We start from the raw sequence: 12,754 nt of genomic DNA, 5'->3' as shown, positions 1-12,754 counted from the left end.
TAGTTACAGGACAGTAGATAAATATTTAAATACCTTCACATTTCATACAGTTAAATGTATGTACATGTGTAAAATATCACATTGCATCAGCTAAAAGCAGTCTCATGTCTGCTGCTCTGGGGTGCTCTGTGAGTCTGTCCCTAGAACACCTAACCAAAAATTTGAACTGAAGTTTCCTCTCTGGCTAGATCAGAGTCCTGTCTTGTATATCTTAGATGCACACTATGTTTCTAAGTTTCAGAATGATGTTCTCAATTTCTAGCTTAAGCCACACCATGTAAATTTTGTCCTAGCTGAGACATATTGTAGTTTGAAATCAAAATAGCTCTAACTCAGCATCCAGCTCTGCTGTTTTTGTGGATGTGACCACTTTTCTGTGTCTCTGATATGCACAAAATATTAGCCTTTTCAGGTCCCTTACCCAATAAAATATTAGGTATATCACATGCAAGCACTCTAAATGTCAGGAACTTCAGCCTTTTAAGCACCCTGACTTTAGAAGGTTTGATTTTGTGTTGCATTTGCTATATCTGTTTTTGAACTTAATAAATCAGATTGCACTACCAAATCTAATTTTTGGCCCTATAGACTTGCATATGGAAAATTATAAGAGAAAAACCCAAACTGCAGAACTGCCAAGAGAAATGGTGACATCAGGTTTTGGCATCTTAGCGAAGGCAGGCATTGAACTGAATGCCATTGTATATGGATTTCTAAAAACCGATGAAGGTTCTAAACTGTGGCAAATACTAACAAAGATGCCTCAGGTTATCCTGTAAATCATAAATGAATACTAGAGTACTGAAGAATATGGGGGAAAGAATCAGAAAAACCAGATGTGTATTTCTATCTTTTGTGGCCAGCAGGGGGTAGTCTGACACTGGAGTTCTTTGTCAGAAACAGATTCTTAATCTCCAGCCACTTAGCTGTCTTCCACATGAAGAAGAGCCACCTGAACCAGGATAGATCTTGCTACCTTGATGAATCAGACCTGCCACTCAAACCACTGTGTTAAATGATATTAGCACAAAGGCAACCACTCTGCTATTTTAAACTGTGTCTTTTTAACTGTAGATAAAAGAAATGAAAGATAGCATTTTATCTTCGGCATGTGAGTTTTAGGCTTTAACACTTTCACATTTATTCCTGCTTTAAGTCCTCCTATTCAGTTTTGTTTTATTTTCTTCATTTTGGTTTCCACCTCATGCTGCCTGTTTCCCTGCCACTGCCAAATCTTCAGCAGCACAGTTTTGACACTCCTGGCCAGGAGCCCAGCCGCTTACTAGATTCTTTACTCTCTCTCTCTCTCTCTCTAACTACTTCTCTACTTGCTCAGTTTTCATTTTGTTCTCCCTGACCCCACATTCCATTATTTCTTCTCCCTTTCAAGTAATGATCGAGGTCGCATTCTATTCTGAAACAAGTAAACTGGCAAAAAAGAGGCCCTGATGGTCAATGAATGCAGATATTACCTAGGCTGCGAGCAGAGCTAAATTGGGAGGTTACTGTAAAGGAACGATGTCTGCATGCAACTAGGATAGTGTCTCAGTACCTTCACCTTTTTGCATGGATACAGATTTAAAAGGTCATTTTCTCAGTGAATGTTGGAGGTGATAGTTTTTCATTCAGGACCAGCCATACATCCCTTCTGTGGGATTTGTAAATTGAGTTTTTAATTACCTAATAAAAGAAAAGGCAGAAACAAAACTAGTTTTAGAGTGCCTTGTGAAAGCAGATGAAATCTTTAATTCACTGTTTCAGATAGTTTAAAAAAAGAAAGAAGATCAAATGGTTTAAATGGCTGATATGCTAGGGGAATGTATCCAGCAATGGCAGGGGGAGAGCTTACAATCCTGACAGGTTTTTTTCCCCATTTTTAATAACTATGACCCTGGTAGATTTCTAGAATTTTCAGTGTCTATTTTTTTAACCCACTGAAAATTTGAAGATGTTTTTATCAATATCTTTCAATACATAAATCATAAAAAGTTACTTTTTAAGTCCTCTGTGTATGTGACAGACTCTTGGAGTCCTGCCAGGGATTTAGTCTTGCATCTTCCCCCAAAATTAATGGAAGCGTGGAAAAATCTTTTGATCTACTTTGAAAATCCCGACTGTTGCATTTCCACAGTTCCATTAGTTTTGGATTAGGGGGTTGGCTTGTGTCCTTGGGTTTTAACCCATATCTCCCTCCATCCTCTTCCCCTTATCTTTTCTCCCACTTGTTGTTCTTCTCCTCCTCTTTCCTTTCCCCTCTGCATCCCACATCTTGAAAAGTTTTCTAATCATGTACTACTCACTATTATTCATGCAGGCTCTTTTAAACATGCTGTGAAGAACGGAGTTCACTCTTGGGCAAAAGGTTTCTGAGGAAGGTGACTTTATTACTCAGAGGCACTCTGCAGAATACAGATAAACCTTAGCACTCCTGCCTAACTCTCGACTCCATCTTCTAGCATTACCAGTACAGAGAGTCATCTTCATTAACAAGTTCAAATTACTACATAGTTAAAGCCTCTTACTTTAGTTGGCCAAAAGTGTTCACTCTTCCTAATGGAACAGCTTAATTATCACTTCCTTATAACAGTTCAGTGGGAAAGTTTATTAAAGGAAGTTACGCTCAAAGGTGTGCATGTATTATTAGCGTATGCCTAATGTAGGTGCACAGAGATCCAATGTTCATGCAATTTTGCTATTTGTCCATGCATATATTCAGTTAGGTGTCTAAAAGGTCATGCACACATGTGCAAACACCAGTTAAGCACATGCCCATCAGATACTTGGATGCATAATGTAGGTCTTTGTGGAGGTATGCATGAAATTGCACAGACCTATCTTTGAAAATTTGCCTCCAGGCATCAGTGTTATATTTTCTCTTCTCCATTACTTCATAACAGTGAATTAAAAATGATTTGACTGTTTGCTGCTGCTGCTAGGCTTAGTCCATGCCCCGTACTCTCTTAAGTCATTCATTTGACAATCAATGTTTCCTGTTAATGTCCTGCAACAGGTGCTGTTATCGGAAAGAGTGGACTAGCTACTGTATTAGCAACATGGAGTTCGGTAAGGGAAAAAACCTTGCTGTGTTCTATACTGATGGGTACTAGGCAATAAGACTCTGATAATGAAATGGGAAATACAGAACATTTATAGTAGGCAGCCTGAGCACAGGAGTGAAAGCAGGAACTATTGAACTCTACTTTCAGTTCTGACACCAATTCTTTCTGGTACTTTGACAATCATTAAGGGAGCTTCTTGAAAGTATCTAAGTGATTTAACAATACTAATCCCGTTGGCTAGAGGATTTATGGTCCTAAATCCCTTTGATGGCTTAGGAAGTCTTCCTCTACAAGTCACAACCTCAGTTTCCCCAGCTGTAAAATGACGATAATAAATCTGTCCAGGTGGTACAAGCCCCATTCCTAAGCTCTGGTGGACATTTACCTGTTTAGAGATGAGTTTAGATTTCTGGGTGAAATGTTTACAAACACACCACATTGCAGAGCTGTTTCAAGGATTGACGAACACTTGCAAAGTGCTTTGAATGTGTAAAGAGGCTAATATAAAGACCATCTCTAGCATTAAGACCAATTGATGGATCCCAAAATGTTTTTATAGATTGTTAGTGAGGGAGACTGTTCCCCTATCACTAGCAGGTGGCAGTTAATCCATAGGGCAGTACATCTCACAGGACTGTGAGCATTTAAAATGGCATCAATGATTCTTTAGAGTGTGAACTAGTGGGGGTGGGAGGCAGGGGATGGGTTTGGGTTCTGTGTTTGCACAGCATCCAGCTGCAGGGTCCTGGCACAGGACTGGGGATGCTAAACACTGCTGCTACAAACAGATGATGATCAGTAATAAATGAATGATCTCCTCTGCTACTGCAGTGCCGATGGACTTCAGCTTATGAGTTTAAACCAAACCCATATTATCAATGCCTTTCTTGTTTTTTTTAAAAGAACAATAAAGAACAGATTCATTTCTCCTCCCATGGAGCTAAGAGTCAGAAAACTTTGAAATAAAGTCAGCTGCTGGAAACCCTGTCTGGAGTGCACACACCTTCATTTGCATTTTGATTTCTGTGATTTAACTGAAGGCACAAGTTGTCCCTGCCAAATATCCCTAGCCTACCGGGGATATACAAGGTAGAACTGCCCAGAGCAGCCTGACTTATGAGGACTGCCACAGCAACACAACCAATGCATCCCTAAACATTTAGTAATAAAAAATCTGTTGTTCTTTGGTCGCCAGGATTTAACAAGCCTAATCCCTAGGAGAGGTGATAAAAATTCATTAATCTAATTAAATACTTCTTATTGCCAAAGTGACTTTGTAGAGTAGCTTTGCTGAAGGATAAGTGCAAAGTAAAATGGAGTCCCAGCAGAGAAACAAATGTTAGACTTGAGCAAGCTGGTACACGCTTCATTAAACTCATAATTATCCTTTGGTTCTAAGTAGCTGATAATATTTAATGAGTATCCAAGATAATTTAAAGAAAATGTTTACTAATGAGGAACAAACAGTGCCATGGAAAACTGATATCTGGGATTCTATAACCATGTATCTTGCCTGTATCTTGTATACTAGGGTTTGTACAAGTGATTTAAATGCTTTTTAAAAACATATTTTACTATAGTCTGCTGTACAAAGACTTCAACAGACGTATAGTGTGAAGTGCTAAGAGTCATTGAGAGTACACTGCTTTTGGAAAGACAGAGGGGCTGGGGTTCAGGAGGTACCAGTAAACATTTTGGTTCATAAGAGGCAGCCTTTTCTGAGTTTCCAACATGGGGTATTAGAGGAGTAACGTGTTTTAGTCCCGTCTCTGCAATTGACAGTGCCTGGACTTGGATAAGTCATCTGGGTCAATGTTTCCCTAAGTGGTTACAAACTCTTAGTTTCTGAATGTTGTGGAACCTAATCTGAGGCACAGATGGGCATATTTATTCTGCAATATTGGCATGGGCTCTTTCAGAGCAGCTCTGACACAAGCACTGGCCCCAGCGAATAAGGATGTGATGGCAGCGCCATAGTGTGCTCTGGATTTGCACTCCCGGATCTCCAGTCCATGCCACCAAGCTCCCAGAATGTCCCTTGCACAAGGAGGTGAGGTGGTAATGGGTGGGGGAGGAAGAGGGTGCAGAGGAACAAAATGCAGAGGACCTTGCTGCACTGGGAAATTTCACTGTCAGGGTCCTGTGACCATATTGCAGCATGTCGCTGGTATAGGGTGGCTGCAGTGCACAGGTGAATTACTTACTTCTACTTGCCCTTCAGCCTGATATTTCAGAGGTGCAAGCCAACCACACTTCCCATTTACTTTGTTTGGATTTGTAGGTGATCAGCATCATAGGCTAAAGAGGATGGGAGGAGAAATACAGCTTCCCTTTGTTTCCACTCACTCCCTGTGAAAGCCTCCCCCAAAAGCAGAAGAAATGTCTTCTCTCCAAACTTGGATAAGCAGGACTCCCCCACGCCTCCTGGTGCTCTTTGGTGTGGTGGGAGCTTCCTTTCCAGCTGTGATCCCCTATGAAGCAGGTTCTAGGTTAGGTAGGGAGCCCACCTTAAAAGATTAATTAGTTTATTGGAAAATATTGATCTTACCACTCTGCTCCCGCCTCAGTTTTTCCATCTGTAAATTGGGTGTTATAACAGTTTCTCCTCTAATACTACACTTGTCTTTTAAGTTTGTTCTTTTTGTTTAGGTAAACCTTCTCATCAGGGAGTCTCTTCATTTGGTGCCTTGTTATAGTGATAGCATTTTTTAAAAATTAAAATGCCACTGAACCCAATCCTGTGTCCTTTCCAGTCTGTGGAAATGTTATCGTTGGCTTTCATGGGAAAATGATTTGTATAATTACAAGGATGGGCTCCAAATTGCCAGCTTGAGTTCCAGAGAGATCACTTTCCTCCCTATATTCCTTTTCATGGTTTAAGTTGGTCTCTAGGGATGGAACTCCCAGATATGCAGAACACTCTCTCTCTCTTTCTATCTTACAACAGTAGGTACTCATGCCTTTTGGCACTGCTCACTGCCATGCTAACTAAGGGCCACTGGGCTGAAGGCATACTCTATGCCTGCTCTAAGCAGAGCACAGACACAAAAGATGGAATGTCACTGTTGTATGGTACATGCCCAGGACTGCTCTTGCGGTGTTCTTATTACCACACACACCCACTACCTCTCTAACTTCAGTTACATTGCATATTTTGGGACGTGGAGTTCATGGAGCAAGAGTAAGCTGGGGCTGGTGCTGGGGCTGGGGCTGCAGCTGGGGCTGGAGGGAGGGCATACATCACAGCGGTGCTTAGTGGTGCCTACTGGCTAATGGCTCTATTCTCAACCACTGCAAACATAATGAATTTCCTCAAACTCTTGCTTTTGTCTTGCTTTTTTTGTCTAGCAGAAACCTCCAGTCCTCTGACCCTAGAATTTAAAAAAAAGTCTAAAGCTGGGAAGTTAAAATATCTTTACAATAATGTTGGGATTTCTTTTAAAGTGCCCCCAAAACTACTGCATTCTGGGTGCTGGTCTTGTGGCCCTGTCTTTAAATCATTTGCTCTCTGGGCTGTCAGTATATATCATGACTGAATTGAACACATACGCTTACATCTATGGCAGTAGGACTGTATTTCTTTTGTTTACTACATACTTTGTCTTACAAATACTTAAGATTTTTTTCAAATATGGAATTAAAAACAGTAATCACTTTAAGCCTAGGCTGTACTTAATTTATTGCAGTATAATAATTTTGGTAAGGGGTGGAGGGTTTTGTGTGTGTGCTTGTTCTAACTGAAATGCTTATACAGATATAATCCCTTGCCTGGGTATAGTTACACTTACATAAATGTCACTTATACTGCTGTAGTCTTCCTCCCACCCCTTCAAAATGTCAATAGCAATATAGGCATAAATTGCCTGTATATCTATATAACTAAATCTACACTATACACTCACATTACAGCAGTACCATATTCTAGTTCAGGCAAGCCCATGCCAACAGATTCTTGGACAATGTGACTGCAGGTTCAAGAAAGCTCCTGTGGATTATGAAGCAAAGAGATGAGATAGATTTGGGGAGAGAAGAATGGGTGATCCTAATAGCAGTCTTTCAGGTGACAGGCCCCTTTGTGCCTTCTGACCCCTTATGGTGAAATTCTGCAGTTCTCCAAGGTGCAGGCAGGGGTCTCCATAATATAGTATTCTTGTTAACCAGCCAGGTTTCCTCAGTAGGTCCAATTGCAAGAGACTTCCCCGCTGGAACGGATAGGTAAATAAATGCAGTGAAACTGTCACTTCCCAGTAGTATTTATTAATCCATAGGAACATAGCAAGGCAAGAGCAAAGGCCAAACAGTGGAATGCAATGGAAGGCCAAACATGCACACGTCTTAAGTAAAGCCTGTTGCTTACCTTGAGAGAGGGAAGTGTCCCAAGTGTCCCTACTTCTTGGGATTCAGGTTACATTGCTTGCATTAATAGTCAAGGCTGTGCTTTGTAACAGTTTCAGAGTTCTTTGAGGCTTCCAGACTAGTACAACCCTTCTCTGTCCTATATTTGCTGCGAAGTGGGGGAGGAGAGTGGAGAGGCTTATGAGTACTTTAGGGAAAAATTTCTGCAGTCTCAACAGCTGCATGGTCAGGTCCATACAGGGTGATATGGATTCTCATACCATTATATCCTTTCCAGAGATATGCAGTGAGCTCTGGTAAGATTTGACACTGGCTGGTTCCACATGGGTGCACATGTGCATTTTGCGGCCTCTAAGGGTTTTGAGGTGCCACAAAGTGCACATGGTGCACATGAGTTGGTTCTCCATGTTGCGAATTTAGATACTAGAAAATCCCACTATCAAAAAAAAAAGCATGCAGGAAAAAAAGTGGGGCAGCACACATGGCAGCAGTGTGTGCCACCAAAAACCAGAGCCTGGTTGGCCAGAACCATGATCTAGCTACTGGCTAAGCTCCATGTGCCCAGATTGCTGGTGCTGGAGCCCCAGGAGGACCGCAGATAAGGCTGCTGGGGCCAGCCCATGTGCTGGTCCTGGCCTCCCCTACCCAACCCAGGGCATTTGCCCTGTGCTAAACCCATGTGCAGGAGCATGTACCAGGGCAAAAATCTGTGGCATGAATTTGTGCTGCTGTTTTTTTCTCCATTGTAATCTCATGCTTCTGCTCGTGGGGATGTGGCCTCTGACTAGTGAGCAAAGAGCATAAGAACAAAATGTATAGCAGTTTGTGCAATCATAGCTAACTCTCACATTTTTCACAACATTAAAAAATCCAATCCCTCTTCTCTAAAATGCCTCCATCTCGTCAGCTGTTCTGGTGACAGATATATTTAAAGATCTTCTGTTGGTACATGGAAGTGAAAAAAGAATGTATGGATTAGTAGACCACATATAGGTCTCCATTTTGTTGCTGTGATTGTCCTTGTATGGTGCTTAAATTCTGCAAGTGTGGTAAACTGTAGACATATAGACAGATTACATTAGATCTGTCATCCTCAGCATGAGAGTCGACTGGCTTACTTGGATGCTGAGCTTTTCTTTTTGAATACAGTGTTGCTGGCTGTTTTCCTGCCCTGTATCAAAGGGTGCTTTTGCTCATAGGGTTGAGTGCAGTGGCTTGGGTATGAAGTGGATTGATATATCCTGTAGCAGCCCTGCAAGCCCAGTTTATGAATTCCCTGATCGTGCCAGCTATCGCTATGAACAATATACAATACATGTATGTGTCCAGTAGTAAATGACCATGGGCCCGATTCTGCCTTCATGCTAAAGTCAAGGGCAAAGCTCAGTGTGGGTAGGATTGGGCTCCAAATCTGTATGTAACTATATTTCAGTTCCTAAAAGAAACCTATTCTCAGAGCGGAAGAGAATCAGTTGGTGTTCAGGCTATAATGGCTGTTCTACCATTATATCACTGTGCTTCATACAAGGTGAAACTTGCTAACATAACTTGGCGGTGTGCCTGGAAGTTGTTTTTTGTTGGGTTTGTTTTATGGTTCAGAAGCAGGAATCAGGTAAGATATTTGCAAGCCTTGCAACCAGTTGATGGCTTGAAAGCAGGAAAAGTGTAACTCTAACAGCTGCCTTTCCTGTATCTGAGAACGGCATTGCAAATGTGTTACCTATTATGCTGCACAAAAGGTGCCAGCCTAGTAAGCAGTCATCAGTATATAGAAAGGAAACCGTCTGTTCACATTCTGAAAATACAGGCACATGAATGAGAATGGTTTATATACTTCAACTTGTAGACAGGGAAAGATTTATAAATCTGTCTTAGCTCTTTAAAAGTTGATTCCTTTCAAAATCCAAAGCACTCTTTCCAGCTAGCATTTTACAACTGAACAGATATGTTGATATGTTTACAACTACTCTGAAGGGTAAAGTTAAGTATAACAAGGATACGATCTTGTGAGTTGTGTGTAATGTTGTCTCGCTAATGTAAAACTGTAATTATTCTAGTTCTCTTTTTTTTAATACTCAATGTTTTTCGCTGTCAGAATTAAATCACACGGCAAAGTTATTCATGAAGAATCAAAGCCTTCAGTTCCCTCCCACCCCACATTCCCTTTGATTTTAAAGGTGAAGCTGTAGGTAACAAAGCCTTTCCTTACCTGTGTGTGAATAAGGGTTCATAGACAGGAAATATTAAAATAAATACAAAATAAAAATTGTAACTGAAGCCAGGTCTAGACTGCCAACTTACCATGCCCAGCTGTACTACCTTCAGCACACCTCAAAGATCCATGCATGCTAGCTGTTGTACTAGAGGCAGTATAACCATATCTGTGTGGTGCCATATGGTAGGCTAGTTAGTTCTGATTCTCAGTATGCTAGGTTTCTCTTAAATGTGTTTCCTTTCAAATATATTTGTATCAGTAAAGACAGGGATCTATCCTCTGACATGTCTACACTGAGAATAGTTGATGCTAGAAAGGGTATGACACGGGTATGATCACTCTAGACATTCCCCGTTCATATACTCTTTCTCTATAGCATCAGCTGTTTCCCAGTGTCAGCGACAGAATACTGGGTATGAGTGGGCTATTGGTCTGAGCCAGAATGGTGCTCCATATGCTCTTAGCATGGCCTCGGTGCAGCTTTATTGTTTCCAGTTTGGGAAACACAGTGCTCAGGGTTGTGGGTTGTGCTGCTGGGCATGCTAAGATGGCTTTCAAAACAGGGCTCACTACTGCCATCTTCCCTTTTTGGAGGCCGATCGGCAGGCGAGGTGAGAGAGAAGCTGTTGGATGTATTCTTTTCAGATTCTGAATGCTAAGGTTACCAGCTGTTTTAAGACTATTGTAAATACAGGTTGTGGCTTGCAAACGTAGGGCCTGATCCTGAAAACAATTATTACTTAGTTTAGCTCTTACAATCTTGAGCAGGTGCAGTGGCTTCGATGGGATTACTCATAGTGCTAAGCAGTAGCATACTTGGCAGTAATCAGTGAGAACACTGGGCACAAATGACCGAATTGCCATATCGTTCCATTGGGTGCTAACTGCTCAAGACAGTGGCTACCAGAGCTCCCTACCATATTGATGAACTCAGCCCAGTGTATTCCTCCCCTAGAGGAGAATAGGCTATATGTTCATCTTGACCCTTGGGGCTTCTCTAATGTGCTATTCCTGTGTTTAGAAGAGAACATATACTGCCACTTTGCCTAGTCCTTCCACAGTAGATACAAGGGTATGTGGAAGCCTTTTTTTGCTCTCCCTGTAAATTAGACAAAAAGGGACAATAACAAGATGCAGGAGGACATTTGAGGTAAGGAAGGTTATAAGATATATTGATTAAAAGAATAGAAGGGGTATATGAGATTGGCATATGAGATACATAAAGCTTTTATTCCCTTCTAGGTTAAATGTTGGGATGAAAGGTGTCAATGAGCTGGAGTTTGGCTTACAGTAATAGAAACATATGAAGAAGTAATAGAATATTGAAAGATGATAGAAAGTTCAGTTGGGTCATGGAGCCTTATTATTAACTTGTAAATTAATTCTTGTACATTGCTCAGAGTCTGGTTTCTAACACTTGACTTCCACAATTGAGATTTAATTAGAAAACTGTACCAAAGTTTCAAAAGGTAACCTCTAAAAGCAGCCGGCATCTCAGTAGGACAGGCTAGAGGGAAAGACTTTCTCCTCAATATTTTATGAACAGCACATATTAAGTATCCAATGTATTCCAGGTAATTGTACTAAGATACTAGATTTTCACACCCAGGTAAACCATTAACCATAATGGAAAACTAACCAATTAGTGGCTTGCTAAACTAGTGTGAGCTTTGTATGTAGGTTCCAGAAAAAAGATTTCCTGTAGATAGAGGTTGTTTTTTATAATACTTAATAAAAAATGCATTTTGGTTGAGATAATAACTAGAAATTCATAAGAGGAAGATCTACAAGTAAAGAGCAGTGAGTGTGTGTGTGCGAGAAAGAGAGAGAGAGAAATGACGATGCTCATTGTTGAGAACATATATAAGCCTGTGCAACCATTCTGTTGGTGAAAGGGACACAATACAGAATATGGGCAGTAGTTGGGTAGTAATTATTATCTTGGTGCCTGCCTATTTCTTCTGTGAGCACAAATACTTATTAGCATGCATAAAACAGGTACTAATGCAAAAGACAGTATGTTTTTTCTATCTGCACATTAGTGCCTGTCACACATGGAGATGCTATAATAAATGGATTTGGAGTTGGAAAAGACATTTGAATAAGATGTTTCCCCCTGCTCATATTTTTAACCAAGAACAGTTTATGTCCATCAAATCTTCCACTACCTTAATGAATGGGAAATTTCAGGAGACAGGGTGGTAGTGCATAAGGCACTGGACTGGGATTCAGAAGACCTATCTTATGTTGCCAAATACATTATGCACCTGCTGAGTAATCTGGGTAAATTCCCATCTGTAAAATGGGATTAGTGAATTTTATTCCTTTGTAAATCAACTGGAGATCTACTGCTGAAAACCACTATTTAAGTAGTAGATAATTCTATAAATGATTATTAACGAGGCCTACTGAGAACAGGAAGGTTATCACTAATTTTTTCCAGTGAAACAAGTTGACAAACTTGGGTCATCTCATAGTTTTGTTTCAAATCTGCCTTAAAAACTAACAAACAAAATCAGACTGTTGCAGACTGTTTTAACAGGGAAATGAAGGACTGAATGGGAATGGAAATGGGACTGTTCTGCCTCCCATACAGTTGTCTCTTAAAAACAGAACAGAGCAACATGTGTGGTGCTAACACTTGTATCACTTATCAACATATGCTTGCCGCACACTGGAAGAGAAGTACGCAGGCAGAGAAACAAACATATTGCAGTCAGATAAGAGCCATCTAAGGTTTTATATATGAATGTATTCATATTTTCTAAAAAAACAAGTCAAACTAACATAAAGCAGAGATGGATCCAGTGTTGCACTCAAGATTTCACAATGCATTGTAGTACTTTCCCAAATTGTTTGTAATGCAATATTTAAAATGATATAGTTAGGCATTAATTAAGACCTCAATTCTAAGGCTCAGGTTCCAGGTTAGAGGTCCCATGAGTTTTATTTACTCTAGTTCACGTCAACTCATTTTCAGCAAGCACAGACTTGAAGGTGAGCCTGGATCTGTCATTATTCTAGGTACACAGAGATGGATTAAGGATCTTTTCAACTCTGCGATTTTGGGGGGTAGAAATTGATATTGTTTCACATTCTATTATTCAAATTTGGAAAATAAGTT

The sequence above is a fragment of the Crocodylus siamensis genome, chromosome 1, assembly GCF_052110815.1.
Source record: "Crocodylus siamensis isolate JL-2025a chromosome 1, ASM5211081v1, whole genome shotgun sequence".
NCBI lineage: Eukaryota > Metazoa > Chordata > Crocodylia > Crocodylidae > Crocodylus > Crocodylus siamensis.
This window is presented reverse-complemented; position numbering follows the sequence as displayed.